Here is a 14,784-nt window from a genome sequence, read left to right on the forward strand (position 1 = left end):
TAGCATCTACAAGGCATGCAGGAACAAGTATGACAATAAAGAAAGGGAAAAAATGTGGAGCCTTTAAAAAAAAATCTCATTTGTGTTCCCAGGTGGCTGGATAGCTTCCATTTGCTCCTCCAGATCTACTCACCACTGTTAACCCTGCCCTGTACCTTCGAGAATTAACCTGTCTATATTACATCAATAGGGCTCCTTTGATCTCTGGTTTCTAGTTGTGCTCAGGCAAAGAGAGTTACCAGCAGGAAACTGGAGGGCAGGAAGATTATTTATTCCCCTAATTCCTTCCCTGCCAAATCACTGTGGATTAGTTTTGTCACTCCACCAGAGATCATAGGTTCTGTCAGGCAGCCCTCTTATAGGTTCTAGTAGCTATCCATTTCTCTTGACTCTTCAGACTTAGAGATGATAATGCCTCCTCAATGTTATTAAACCTTGAGTATCACAATATCTTTTTTAGTTCCCTTAAACCCTGACCAAACTTTGCTAAATAATCTTTTCATTAAATTCTCCTGTGTTTTTCCTACCAGGACCCTGATACTACAGAATTATTGACGCTGTCCCTAACTAAATAATGTACTGCCCACTAATTGTATGACCTTAGGCAGACCAGTTTCTGACTCTAACCTCAGTTTGTCCTTGGCCTACCCTTGACTATTTGGGGACTTAAAAATCAGAAATTCAAATTCAGCAGACTACCCCACAGCAGCAACCCTAGGGTAACTAGTGCCCCCTCCCCACGCCTTACTTGTTGTTGTTGTTGTTGTTGTTATCTCCTACTCCCACACTGAATTCTTGGTTCAGCTGCTCAGCTTCATAGGGTAATCCAAGTCCGTGCCTCCAGATCTTAGCAACAGATACAACTTGCTGAGAACTAAGGAAGCAGTAGACCAAATGAAGACAACTTACAGGGGGACGACCATCATTTTGGGATCAAGACCAAGTTCATACAAGCTATTCAGCATTTGGCCCTGGTTTCTTTCCTCTCCTGATGTGTGCTCCCTGATGAAGTCATGTTTATTTATTAACTAGAAAGACAGACATATAGCACGAGTAAAGAAAAATGCCTTTTTTTAATCAGGAATTAAAAGAATAAAGAGGGAAAAGTCATGAGTTTTAAAAAGTTAGTATTACATAAAGGTATCCCTGAGGTCAAGAAATCAAGTTAGATAGAGCTGACCACTACAAATTCCCCCAGGCTGAAGAAGATATAGAAATGGAAGCCAAAGAATGGTGGAAGGAACTCACAAGCAACAAGAACCAAAGAGTTGGTGGCTATCTATCCTGATGGACGTCAGGCCATAGTGAAGACCATAAAAGTGAACATATAACCTTTGGGTCCAGCATCCCCATCTCCCTGTCCTGAGATAGGGAAGATGAAATGGTCTTCCACCTCTCTGTGAAAACCCATTAAACCTACTTGCCTTCCTGGGGAGGTTATTTCTGCATAGTCCACCTTTTGTGTCTCCCCCTTGATCAAAGGAACACTTAAGGCCCCTTTGAGACTTCTAACATGACAAGCCTATTCACTCTCCACGGTTGATGCTTTTCCTAGAGTTTCACTTGACCCTTGCCCTAAATATAATGTATGTTTCCTCTGCCCACGTTGGAACTCAGTGCCAAAGCCTCTGAGGCCACTACTCCTGGGTCAGCTCCTCTCTTTCTCTCTCTCTCTAGGGCTCCTTCCAAGATTTCGAGTAAGGTTTACACTTCTCTGGGAACCAGACCTCCTCACTCTTAAGCTCTTACAGAGGCTTGAACATAACACTGCATCTTCTTTAGAGAAAAGGCCAGTGTTTTCCTGTTATTTTGTTGACATTAAAGGCAACCCAGATTTACCTGAGAATGCACCCAGGCAGGTTGTTAGACTGGATCTACTCAGGAGTTCTGACATTCCCAAGTGAGTCAGCAGGTCCCTACAATAGCAGAACCCTAAGAATGGAACCCTTACCCTACAGCCTTTACTTGATGCCCTTCTGACCTGCCCCCACGACTGCTAGCTGTTATAACCTGACTCACAGTATCCCTTTGTGCAGCTCCAGTTTCTGATAAGGACCTTCCATGGAAGAAGCTTTGCTCACCTCTGTGCCAGCCACCCACACCATTGGTTCAAGGCTTGGAGGGTAACCCCTAACCCTTGACCCTGACTCTCATTCCCACTGGGCTTTCCCTGGGAGTAGGCCTATACTTAACACTTTTACTGAAGGGAAAGAAGAAACAATCTACTCAATGATTTGCTATTGTTAGAGTAATTAATACTCCAAAGCCCTGGGTAGGAGTGACTGAAAACTTTGAGGCTCTTTAACTCTTCCTATTCTCAAATTAATCTGAAGTTTATATTCCCCACTTTTGGCCTCTGCCTGTCCATCCACAGCCAAATTCACTTGGTCTTAGAAGGGATTTAGCAAAAGTAGACATGATGCCTTGCCGTTGACCAGTGACAGCTCTGGAGTTTCCATAAAGTAGGACCCAGAGATGGAAAACCGGGTGATACAGAGACTATTTGCATAGTAAACACTATCTTTCTCTTAGGTCAATGTTGATTTAAGACAGAGATGGGGCAGAGAGAAGGCCCCCCTCTATGACCACTTGGCATCAATATCATACTTGAGGGTCCCTGTATAAAATGGTCCATCCCATCACTGGATTTTCTCACTTCTTGTTTTATTTCTTCCCTTTCACTCAATCCCTGACAAATCCTATCCCCCTGGTCTTTGCCCTTTTCATTCATTCCTCCATCTGTCCATCTACCCATCCATGATGGAAGCTCCTTCCCAATGGGAAGCAAAAGCCCCTTCCAGAGAGAGGCCCTATTTTTTTCATCAAGGCCTTTGGGCTCACCCCACTTTGGCTTCAAATCCCAAGTGATACCAGAGGCTGCCGATGGGGTCACTGCACTCACAGACACCTTTCTCCTCATTCCCCCCCCCTCTTAAATTCCTTTTATGTTTTCTCTCCTTCTTTCCTCTCCTTTTTTGTCCTCTACTCCCCATGCTTTAAGCCTACCCAGTGCAGTCACCATGGATATTTTGTAGCCATTAAAACTAAAGAGGGGCAGCTGAGCCCAATTTTAGAAGTGTTGGTAACTCCCTACTTACAGGTGCCACTTCACCCAGCTACCCCCAGTGTGCCTGGGCAGAGCTAAGCTGACCTTTTCCTCCCTAGCCACCAGGGTGAGGATTTTAAGGCCTTGGTGGGGAGCCTAGGGCACCCAGCCTTCATGCAAAGGGACCTGAGCTGATTATAGCCCATCCTAAGGGAGAAAAAATAAGCTCCCAACATGGAAAAAACTGCCTTGCCTCCTGTTGCTATTGACTACAGAACAACAGAACCAGGATTTAATGGCCAGGCAAGACTAAAACAGTACTATCAGCAACCAGAGCCCAGCCAATCTCCTTCCAGCGCTGACCTTGGGTCTGTGCACAGTGACAATGAGTGTAACCAGACACAGAGCTCTCAGGTGTAGGGGGCAGGCCAACAGCCAGGGCACCACTCCCTTCTCCCTTGTCTCCTCTTGCCTCTGACAGACCCACTGGGGGATCAGTTTCCCCATCTGGAGTACCTGTGCTAGGAGTGGAGGGTGGTCAGTATCAGGCCCACAGGGGGCTCCTCTTCAGAGCTGCATTCTCAGCTCACATCAGTATTTCTTTCCTGAACAAGGATCAGGTCTGGAGCCTGGGCACCTGCAATATTTTCTGCAAGCATGCTTCTAACTTGGCCCACACCTCTGTGCTCTGGTGTACTGTCCATCTAGAGCCCCATCTACCCTGGAACTGCTGGCTTGAAGCTAGAGGGACTTTGGTAATCATCTGGTCCTGAGCCTCTCAGGAGCAGGGGAATTCCTGCTTGGGATTCAACCCTCCACAGGAGCTCGGTTTCCTAAACACAGGAGTATCACAGGAGAGGGAGACATTCTGATCTAGTACACACAAGGTGGGGAACAAATGGACTCAGTCAACCCATATTTTGGGGGGCCGCACTGTGCCAGAATTTGGTACAGACGTGTTTTGATTAATGTAGATATGGTCCCTTTGCTCCTGAAGCTGTCTAGTGGTGAAAATAGAAATGGGTCAAGTAATTAAAGTGCAATGCTCTTTACCAAAAAGGGATATACATAGGGGTCCCAAGCCTAGGGAGCGTGTAGTCAGGGAAGCCTTCCCAAGGAAATGGCATTTAAAGAGAAAGCAAGAGAGTCTTTTTTCTCATTTGCCTCTTCACCCAGAGGTGCACAGAGCTGGCACTTGGTAGACATGCAATCAATGTTTGTTGGATTAAATAAACTAGGAAAGGAATAAATATGTCCACATTTCCTGAGAGCCCTTGATTACTAACAGGACTTGGTGCTGGGTCTATGAATGTATCCATTTACAAAAAATCGAACTAAAAGTCATGAGTCCTCGTGAGTCTACTCATGTTATGGATGTGCTGCGTGCTCTTCATTCCATTTTAGAGGTGAGTTTGCTGGGTCACAACTAGGGAAGATGATACCCCTGAGAGCCCACAGGGAGTCTTCCGGACTCACCCCCTCCCCTGCAGATCACACCATGGAGAACTCCATAAATGGACTCATTAAAGCAGGGAAGGCCAGCCTCTTGACAGGTGATTGGATTTAGATATGAAAGCAGAGATGGGCTAACCTCCTGTGCCCAGATGTCCTAACCACAGACCAAAGCTCAAGAGAAGCAGGGGGAGACTAGAGCCATGACCCTATTCACTCTTTCTCAGAAGAGGGTAAAGGGTTCTTGGAAATTACCATAAAGCATCCAAATGAGCAAATCCAAGGCCTTTTGCTGTCGGGTTTCCCAGCGGGATTATGGGCAGACTGACCAGCTGTTCCATCCCCCAGAAGTGTCTTAACTTCAAAGACTGGGTTCTCTGTCCCTGGCAAAGTGCCCCTGCTACAAATGCCCTGAAAGTCTCCCAGACTTCAAAACATGCCCACGTTAAGGTGTCGCTCTTGGGCCTCCAGGAACCTGTCTCTAACATACAGCAATGAGCGCCCTGTCCCGTCCCCCTCCAGCAAACACCTCTCCATGAAGAGAAACTGGAGCTAGTAACCGTGCTCGTATGGGTGGAGGCAGGGCCACCATGTGCAGTCACGTAGGCTGTGCACTGCACAAGAGGGTGAGGGAGGGAGGGCTAAGATCCAGCCCTTACTCTGCTTTCCATGCTGTGCCCCCTGGCATGGCTGCATCCACACAGAGGAAGGGGTGCCTTTTTCTTATTTGCACATACATGCCATGTGAGCTAGCAGTGACCCTGGGTGGAGAGCCCAAAGAATTACATCTGAGAAAGAAAACAGTCTAGCCTTCCCTTGCCACCACCTAAATAGTCCAGCCAGGTGTTCCTCAAGTGATCAGATATGCTAATTGGACAGACTTCTTAGAAGGTAACGGAATATGATGGATAAACCAGTAGGCCCAGTAAGGCTTTATGTTTTATTTTTCTATGTCCTGAGTTCAGATGACACTGAAAATTGACCTATTGAGATGTACTAAGGAAGGATCAAATGACTTATTTCTGCTAAACTACTTTAAGGAGAATAAAGATTTACAGTAAGTATATCCCCTCTGTGTTGGAAATGCCAGGGGTTTTGGAATCTTTCCCAGACACTGGGCTCTAGCTTCACTTACTGTGAGCCTGTTGGTCAGGAAGCAGGCCCCGAAAGACGAGGTAAAGTGGGCATTTTTCAGAAAAAGGACCCTCCCCCAGGAGGGCCTGGCTTCTTGTCAGAGAACATACTCCTTACTCAGAATGATTAGCTGACAGTGTCGTCTGAATGGTGGCATAACACGGGTGTGCTGCCTGGGAAAACAACTGGGGTTCAAGCAAATGCTTGGTGGGTGCAGAAGAACGGGCCATGGTCCCTCATGGATTTCTTTCCATCGCAGGAACATGTGGCAAAGGTACCTCATACCTGTGGGCAGGGACAGCCGCCCTGTCTCAGAAATGCTTTCCCAGCACGATACCCTGTGGTATCTGCCCATCTGGCCAGTCTTCCTGGAGGTCAGGAAACAAGCTGTGGGCATGGATCTAAGTGCTTGCCCTGCCAGCAGTATCTCACCAAATCCCCGTACAACCTTGAGATGAAGCACCGTTACTGTTCTTTTTATTTTTAAGCGTATTTATTTATTTTGAGAAAGAGACGGCGCAAGGAGGGAGGGGCAGAGAGAGAGAGAGGGAGAGAGAGAATCCCAAGCAGGCTCCATGTTGCCAGTGCAGAGCCCCATGTGGTGCTTGAACCCATGAAACCATAAGATCATGACTTGAGCCGAAACCAAGAGTACGGCACTTAACCAACCGAGCCACCCAGGCACCCCGTCACTGTTACTATTCTTATTTATACTGACGCTGAAGGGGTGCCAAGAGGTTAAGCAACTTGCCCAAGATCACACAAACAATAAATCCTGGTGAAGTCAGAACTTGAACCCAGATCATGTGCTTTTAGTGCCCACACCCACTACCACCTTGCAGCACAGAGATTTCCAGGTCTTCTTTTTTTTCCTTAATGTTTTTTCTTATTTGGGGGAGACAGTGTGGGCACAAGTTGGGAAGGGACAGAGGATCCGAAGCGGGCTCTGCACTGACAGCAACGAGCCCGATGCGGAGCTCAAACTCACGAACCGTGAGATCGTGACCCGAGCCGAAGTTGGACACTCAACTGACTGAGGCACCCAGGTGCCCTGATTTCTGGGTCTTTAAATGAAGTCAGAAGGCTAAGCTAGCACGAGGAAGGAAGACCACAGCTGCCCTGATTCTCACTGCCAGCCAAGCTCTACCCACACAGGGGGCCTGTATCTGAGACACGCCTCCCCCAGAAGATGTTTTACCTGGAAGCAGGGACTGCCTCCTACCGCATGCCGGGTGCCTGGAACCAAGCTTGGCTCACAGGTGAATGTTTCTGGAAGGGATGAAGGAAACAGGCTCTGAGTGTGCTCTGGGTTTAGCAGGACCCCTGAGCAGGTACTAGGTTCTACACGAGCCGAGCTGCAACTCCGCCACTGACCTCGGCGTGGCTTAAATACACGTGTCCAATGACAGACAGTTGGGGGAGGCCTTGAACATGTGGAAGCGTCCTCCGTACGATGGGCTCTCAGCTGTCCTGGGGGCTCGCACTCTGGGGGGGTCTTCCCCCGCCCACACCGTTACAAAACCCCTCTGGTTCCCAGAGCTGTCATGTGGGTCCTCTCCCTGATTCTAAAGTCTCCAGAGGCACAAATCCAATCAGGAGAATTGCAACGTCCCCCTTGGCCCTGATCTCCTTCCGTTGAGTGGGTCACAGTATTGGTGGGGTTCAGACTCCCCCCATGGTGGGGCTGGCTCCTAGGTGGGTCCAGGCGGCAGGGACAGAAGATGTCAGGTATTAAATGTCAAAGATCAGAAACCAGGCCACTTAAGCACCTTGAGATACTATTCCAGCAGTTATTCGCCACGTTTATCCACCAGAGCAGCTTGATGAATCTGTCAGTACCAGGGAGGGTAGGAATCAGATAAGGCAGGCCCTCCCCTCAGGGTGTCCACCATCACATGGAGGAGCTGAGTACCCAGATCACGTGACAATGAGCAGCAGCACGTGTTTTGCGTGCGGTGTGCCCGGCATGGCTCAGAAAGAGCAGGTGGTATTGGGGAGACCTGGGGAGACAGAAAGAGAAATAGAACCCTTCGAAGCGACCTCCCTATCAGGAGTTCCTCTCCACTCTTTTCACTCCCCACCCAGCATCTCATTCCTGTTCAACTACCTACTGCTACATAAGGGAACGCCTTGAAACACAGTGCCTTAAAACAATTTACTGTGATCTCTTACACCTCCGCTGACTGGGCTCAGCTAGCTGGTTCTCACTCAGGATCTCTTGAAGTTCCAGTCAAATAGGTAGCTAGGGCTGGAGTCATCCCAAGGTTCTACTGAGCTGCACAGACAAGTGGATATCACTCATTCCTAAGGCCGGCAGTGATGTGAATCTTGGCAGAGAGCTCAGCCTGCATTATGGATGAGAGCACCTATTGGTAGCTTCTTTGTGTGACTTAGACTTCTTACTGGATGGCGGCTGGTTTTTACAGCAAGTGTCCCAGGACTAATATCCCAGACAGATATCACAAAGCTTCTCATAACCAAGCCTTGGAAGTTCCAGAATGTCACGCACCCACCATGTTCTCTTGGTCAAGCCAAGTCACCGTGGCTATCCCAGATTCAAGAGGTGAGAAGCAGCACACAGATATCAGGAGGGAAAGACTGGGACTACCGATTTGGAGACTGTCTACCACAACTTCCTTTATTCGACCTTGGAGACGGAGAGGAGATGAGCTATGGGCTGGGGAAGCCAAAAAGCTACTTTGTCCCTGTGTCTAGAAGAAGGGACTTCTTTCTCCAAGTCCCCCTCACACTATTCTCTTTTTAATTTACATCCCAAGGTACATCCTTAGACTATGTCCTAGGCCCAGAATTCTGGGCCAGAATATAGAAGAGAGTGGAAAAAACCCACATAAATCGTTCTCATTTGAGAATGAGTTTGCTACATGACAGTTGCTGAAAAATTGCTTATCTGCCCTTGCTGCAGTAGGGACATTAAGGGATAGGCTCTGGTGCCTATGACACCCCAGCAGGGGTTGCCATGGAGACCTGGAAGTCAAGGATGGTAAGGGAACTGCTTGCCAAGATGACCTCTTTGCCGAGACAGAAATCTCTTTGCTGTCTTGTGACCACCTGGTAATGGTGCTATGGAGGAAAGAGCAAGAGCCATAAATTCCTCAGATGCAGGTACACAGGCAGAGCAGAGTAAGCTGATTCAGAGTCCTAGCACAAGTGATGAGATGTCCCTTTGATCCCGTCCACTCCCCCTAACTTGCTTTGTTAGGGCTATCCATCTAACCTTGCTGGACTTGAGCCCAGGAGCTTTGTTTGGAAGGCTGTAGAATCACCTGGTGGTTTGAGACTGCCCTTCCCATTCATCTGGATAATTCAAGCATAATAACTCACTTCTAAGTCTGCAGTTAACTTCCCCCAGCCCCTGCCTGTCACTCCTCATTACATACCAGGGGGAGGTGATCATTACTGGTACAAAGCAGGATGGAGTACTTTGCACATCCTATCCCCAAGTCACTCCCAGTCTACACTACTGGAGACACCTCTTCAATCTTCTCCCCCAACACAACAAAATGTGCTCAATAACTCCTTCCTTCCTCCCTTCCTTCCTCTCTTCCTTCCTTCCTCTCCCTCTTTGTATAAGAAACTCTAGTGCATAGATTAGATTAATAATATTCTTTGGTTCATGACCCAGTCTCATCTTTGTACCATGCACACTCTAGCTCTATTTATTTTTAATAAATAAATAAACACCGTCCAGCCCACCACCCCAAACAAAAGTCAGAACCTTGACAATAACCAACGTTATCTTCCAAATCCCCAGTGACTGTAAACAGGAAAACGAAGCAGCCCGTCGCCCAGCATACACAAGACCAAAGACGCTAGTCCTTTAAAAAGCTTTCACTGGCGTCCAAAGAAGGCGTCTTTTGGAAATGCCTCGATTTTTACATGGCCCAAGTGTCCCATTCAATCCCGCTCATTTAAAATCTTTGTTCCCAATTGGTATATCATTTTATTTTAATGATCTGTGCTTCCTATAGAAACATGGAAAATGACTATTTCTTTTTTCAATTAAACTTGTAGCGGCCAGCAGATGAAAGACAGCGTCTCCGTCCCCTGCCCCGGGTAGCGGGCCGGCAAGGGGTTAACGCAGGCCGGCGAACCGGGGTGGAAAACTCTCGGTAACCCGAGCGCTGCCGCTCCGCCGCGCGCATGCGCCGAGCAGCCCTAGCGCTGCAGCCGCCGGCTCCCTGCTCGAGGCCGCCTCGGTGCACAAAGGCCTGCTTTGTTCCCTCGGCTCTGTTTTAAATATCTGACGACTGTTCTCCCCCCCCCCCCCGCCCCCCATTCCCTGCGCCAAATCCCTCGGCCTGGCTGCAGGAGCGGCACAAGGGCGCATTGTGGGGCCGAGCGAGGGGCGAAGGGGGCTGGGGGCGGCCGGCCCGTTGGGGACGCTCTTGTTTCGCCAAGTTGACTCAGCCATTCGGGTCACCGGAGCTGGGTCTTGGGGGCGGGTGCGGAGGATGGGGCGGGGGGGGGGGGGGGGGGACCGGTCTCAGCAGTAAAAATCGGAAAATGGGGGCCCTGGGAGTGAACAGAGGCGTTTCCAAACCTGAGGCTTCAGCGGAGCACCAGTCCCACTGGCAGCCAGCGGGGCTCGAACCTATGAACTCAGAAGCTTGGTTTCACTCTCGGTGCTTTCAGAAAGTGCCGGTCGCTCAGACACTTTGAAAAGGGTGGCATTCCAGCGCAAACCAACCCGAAGAAGAGGGAGGAGAGAGGGGTGTGGAGTCCTTCCTTCCCACAAGTTTGTGGCCCCAAGGGGCGCTGCAGAAAGGACATCACCCCGGGGCTTTCTGCACCCACAGATTTCTGGGTGCCAGGTTTTAGGAACGGGCCCTCAGGGAAATCACACCTTCCCTGGTTTGGCCCCTCCCTCTCAAGGGTAGGTAGGTGAGGACTGGGATGAGGTTCAAACAAAAGTAGACTTTCAGCTCAGCTCGCCAGAGAGCTGGCTCTGCCCACCCCCCCACCCCCCCCCCCCCCCCGTGGCCCTCCCTCCCCTTGTCCTGCTGGCGTCCCCTGCAGACTACCGGGTAGTTTTCCTTCCCAGCTCAGGTGTTGTTTACCTGCACTGCAGAACAGGAGTTCCTGCACTGGGAAGGTTTGCAAAGTAAAAATCACAACACCCCCCCCCCCCTTTCCCATTTTCTTCTTTAAGGGTAAAGGGACACTGCCTTTCAGACGAGGTCTTGGAAACTTCAAGCAAAACACAGAACGTGGGCCTTAGCCACTCTATAAAGTGTGCTTGGACTTCAGCTTAATCAAAAGGAGGTTTTCTTATTTGAACTTGTGACCAAAGCCCCCATCCCCCTCAGAATCTTGAAGGGTGGTGGTGAGCGACCCTTCCATCCAGGGCACTTGAAAGAGGAGGAAATGGCTTGGGAGGATTTGATTCAGAAGCAAAGGATTTTGCAGTCTTGTTGTGGTTGTTCTAGGCCTGACTGGGAGCCCCCAGATCTGACCTCATGGTTTGTTATAAATCTCAGGGTTGACTTACATTGCTTTGGTCACGTTTCTAGCTGTGAAGACCATAAATATTTCCTGAAGTGTATTTTTTTAACTCCTGCTTTGATTCACATTTCACGTGTTGTCTCAATTCACCAATACTGTGAGTATTCCAGCTGAGAGCTCATATAGACCCCACCTTCTTGTTTTGCAGGTGAAGGAACCTGTCCAGAACCACTCAGGAAGGCAGGGCTGAGGTGGGCCTGGAGGCCAGGTCTCCTGTGCCCACGACTGGAGTCTTTCCCTTCTAACAGAGCTTGTTGGGCATGGAATAAAGACAAAGTTTTCACCTACCGCTTCCTCACAAATCCTTCCCACATAAAGGATTCTGATCCAAGAGCGAGAAACTTTGAGGAAAGGTTCTTGGTATTTCCACAGCTGAGGAGAGACGATGAATCTCTTCTCCGTATATCCCTCAGAACTGCTGAGTGTGCTGGGGCTACGAGAGCCGCAAGCTTAGAGACACGAGTCACGTCCGGCTGCCAGGGTTGCTAAGCGGCAGCGAAATCCTGGGTGTCTGTTTCCAGGCGCTCCTCTGTCTTCTTAGGAATGTCTTCAAGCAACACTAAGTGTCCTTTCACCACTCTGTCGGCCAGTAAGCCCCCTATCTCTGGAGATGATAACAGCCCCCAGGCCCCCTGCCTGCAGATCGGCCTGCAGCCGAGTTGTTTGGGAAAGTGTTACCCAGAATTGACTTCCCTCTGTGATGAGTGTGCAGATTAGGAAAGCAGGATGGTGGTCCCTAAACCCCCTTCCCTTCACGCACACACCTGCAGACTCAGAGACGTGGAAGGTATACTGGCGCAGGTCTGTAAGACAACACAACCCGCCTGAAGAAAAGCCGTCACCGACAGCCCCTTTGCATGGTAGCGCCTGGGCCTCTTGGCTGGAGGTGGCAGGATTTATACCCCGCTGAGCTTCAGAGGGGGACCTTCACCTTGTACCTTTCACTTTGGCGCACGCTTTTTTATACGCTCTACGTTGGTCTACGCCACCACCACCACCCCGACCCCTGGCTCCACCCGCGGGTTTTGAGCTCTCCCAGGTTGGCAGGTGAGCTGACATTTGAAGCCATCGCATGGAAATGCTGCCTGGTGGCCCAGAGTTTGGTCTCAGCAGCGTCGCCTTTTAGCTGTTCAGCAGTGTTTGCACAAGTATTTGAATATTGTATTGCATTTTGACCTTGTTATTTTATAAGAATGAGTGGAAAATGGAAAAATGAAGCGCTGATGCTGGCGATAAGGGCAGGTCTCATAAACACAATTGAGACAAAGATGGAAATCATTAGGCGTGCCGAAAGTGGGGGAATATGTAGCCTCGATCAAACGCGCCCTGGATTCAAGCCAGTCGCCTGTGTGTTCAGTTGTGAAGGAAAAGAATAAATTAGGGAGCATATATGAAATTCTGGTCCTAATATGGTCAAAGACCGTATTTAAAGGTGAGGTGTGATTAGGGATTTGCCACGTTCCTTCCTTTCCAAAGCTGCATTGATTTCATGACGGATTCTCTGAGAAGCAAGGGTGAGGGTGATGCTGTGAGCCTAGAAATCAAGAAATCAAGAAAATAACAGTGATAATATTGTTCAGCCTCCCGGGAACAGAACCCTCCCTTATAACTTTCAAGTCCGCTCTTTGCCTCTCGCGTGTCAGACCAGCGGGTTTTCAGGAAAGCGTTAGGTAAGAAAGGAGAGGGTGTCCCATAGACGCATATCCGTGGGGGTCACCCCAGCACCAAAGCCAAGGACAAGGCCTTTAATCAAGGTGCTGAAAGGGACGGAACTTAACTTGACAAGGCCCTCGTGCCAGGAGGTTTTCACAGTCCACGTGTGCCCAGCTGACAGAAAACCATGAGCGTCAAAGCAAAGAATGTGGGGCCTTGTCTTCTTTGGGCCCCAGCTCCCTTCATAGCCACTGTTCCAGCTGTCTCTGGGGGTGGGGAGAGGGCACGCTTTCCCTCTCGGCCTCTGCATAGTCTGTGCCCTCTGTCTGGATTAGCTGTCCTTCCTCTCAGACTGCCTGGCCAGCTTCTGGCTCGTTCTTGAAGACTCAGCTCCGGCTTCTGCGTCACCAGGCTCACGCTTCCGTACCGCCACCGTGCATTCTCTGGCCACCTTCTAGCCTTGCTCTTTCCATATCATGGAACCACCACTGGCTTGCCTGCAAGACCTTTGAGGGCAAGGAGGTTTCCTGCGTGTCTTCACATCTTAGGCGTGCATGCTTGGCGGCCCTCAGTGACTGCTAAGTGACTAAGGGACGCAGGGAGTGGGAGACCCTCAGGAAGAACTCTGCAGCACAAGACTGTCTCTCAGAGCTTGTGGGCGTGACCTAGCATGGCCATTTTGAACTTCTGAGACACACAAAAAGACCTTTATTCTCCAGGAGCCAAGCATTTGTCTCTAGAATCTTCTTCGTCTGCTCCCAAGGTGCCCTCATCCGGAGGCCTGCTTGCCCACATTAGTGTCTTCTGTCCTCGGCCTGCAGCGCCACCCTGCTCACCCCCCGGACCGTTCTCTACAAATACTTTTGCTAAGTAAATCCACCGACTTTTCCTTCAACCATGGGATTCTTGTTGAATTCTTACCACTTTCCTCAGGCAAAAACAACCCAGAAGTGCTGTCTGATCCAAAGCATTTCCCAGGGAGGGCAGCCAAGTGAGTGCAAGAACCTCTCGGCCGTCTGGGACTGTGATGTGATGTCTGAACAGCCTCTGTAGAAACACTCCAGCCTTTTCCAGGGATGCCATCCAGGCGGGGGACACTCCACGTCAGCCCCTCTCGGTCATCTGCGGGTCCTGGGGGTAGATGCGGGAGCAATCAGGGGACTTAGCCTGATGGGGCCTTGACTGTCATCCCTGGGTCGGCTGTGAACAAGAAGGGGGTCCGAGCTCCCGTTTGGACCCCTCCACCCACCGACTTTTTCTCGGCCTAACACACCCTGCCGTGCTGCCTTTGGCTGTGACGATGCGAAGCCAGGATCTGAACAGCCTGAGGGGGCCCGGCTCAGAGAAGCCCACCACGGGCCCTCCTCCTACTCCCATCCAGCACGATGCCCCACAGGCCCCTTTCTGAGGGAGTCACCACCACCGCCGCCAAACAGCTCTCAGCACCAGCGAGCTCCACTTACTCTCCGGGTCCTTTGGAGCTGCAGCTCTCTGGGGCGATGCCCAGAGTCCACTTGATAGAAAGCTGATTCTTTTCCCGTGGGGCAGACAGCTCTGATCGGAACACGTCCGTCAAGGGGTGCCTTGGCAGAGCGACAATGCCAGGCTCGGATGCATCTTTGCTGTGTGATTTCCCAAAATTCAGGCAGCAAAACATGCCTTCCCCCTGCGCACCCGTCCGCCCCACCAGCATTTGCATCCCCGACGATACATAAAAGGAGCCAGTAGCCGGCCCCCAAGGAGGACAAGGCTGTGATTCAACGAGCCTCCAGTGACATCCCCACCGTGAGAGTGCAGCTGGGGCAGCTTATGAACAGTGCTGACTCCCAGGGGGAAGTGGGCCCATTCCTCTAACCCACAAGCGTCTATTGTTCGCTTTCTTGTTTTTCTCCAAATGTTTAGATGTGCTCAGAGCACAGAAAAGCCCAAAACCAGGCCATCGGCCAGGGCCAGCCTGAAGCAGGAAAGCCTATGCC

General features: G+C 50.2%; 1 long non-coding RNA gene across 1 annotated transcript; it reads right to left on the reverse strand.

Moving 5' to 3' along the window:
• Positions 1-11,942: 11,942 nt before the first annotated feature.
• On the reverse strand, positions 11,943-14,489 carry LOC132670027 (uncharacterized). The gene is made up of 3 exons (XR_009606388.3): positions 14,272-14,489; positions 13,730-13,939; positions 11,943-12,689 (listed from the first exon to the last, which is right to left on the reverse strand). It is a non-coding gene; the product is annotated as an uncharacterized LOC132670027 (long non-coding RNA).
• Between the last annotated feature and the right edge of the window lie 295 nt (positions 14,490-14,784).

The sequence above is a fragment of the Panthera onca genome, chromosome B3 (assembly GCF_046562875.1).
Source record: "Panthera onca isolate mPanOnc1 chromosome B3, mPanOnc1 haplotype 2, whole genome shotgun sequence".
NCBI classification, from domain to species: domain Eukaryota; kingdom Metazoa; phylum Chordata; class Mammalia; order Carnivora; family Felidae; genus Panthera; species Panthera onca.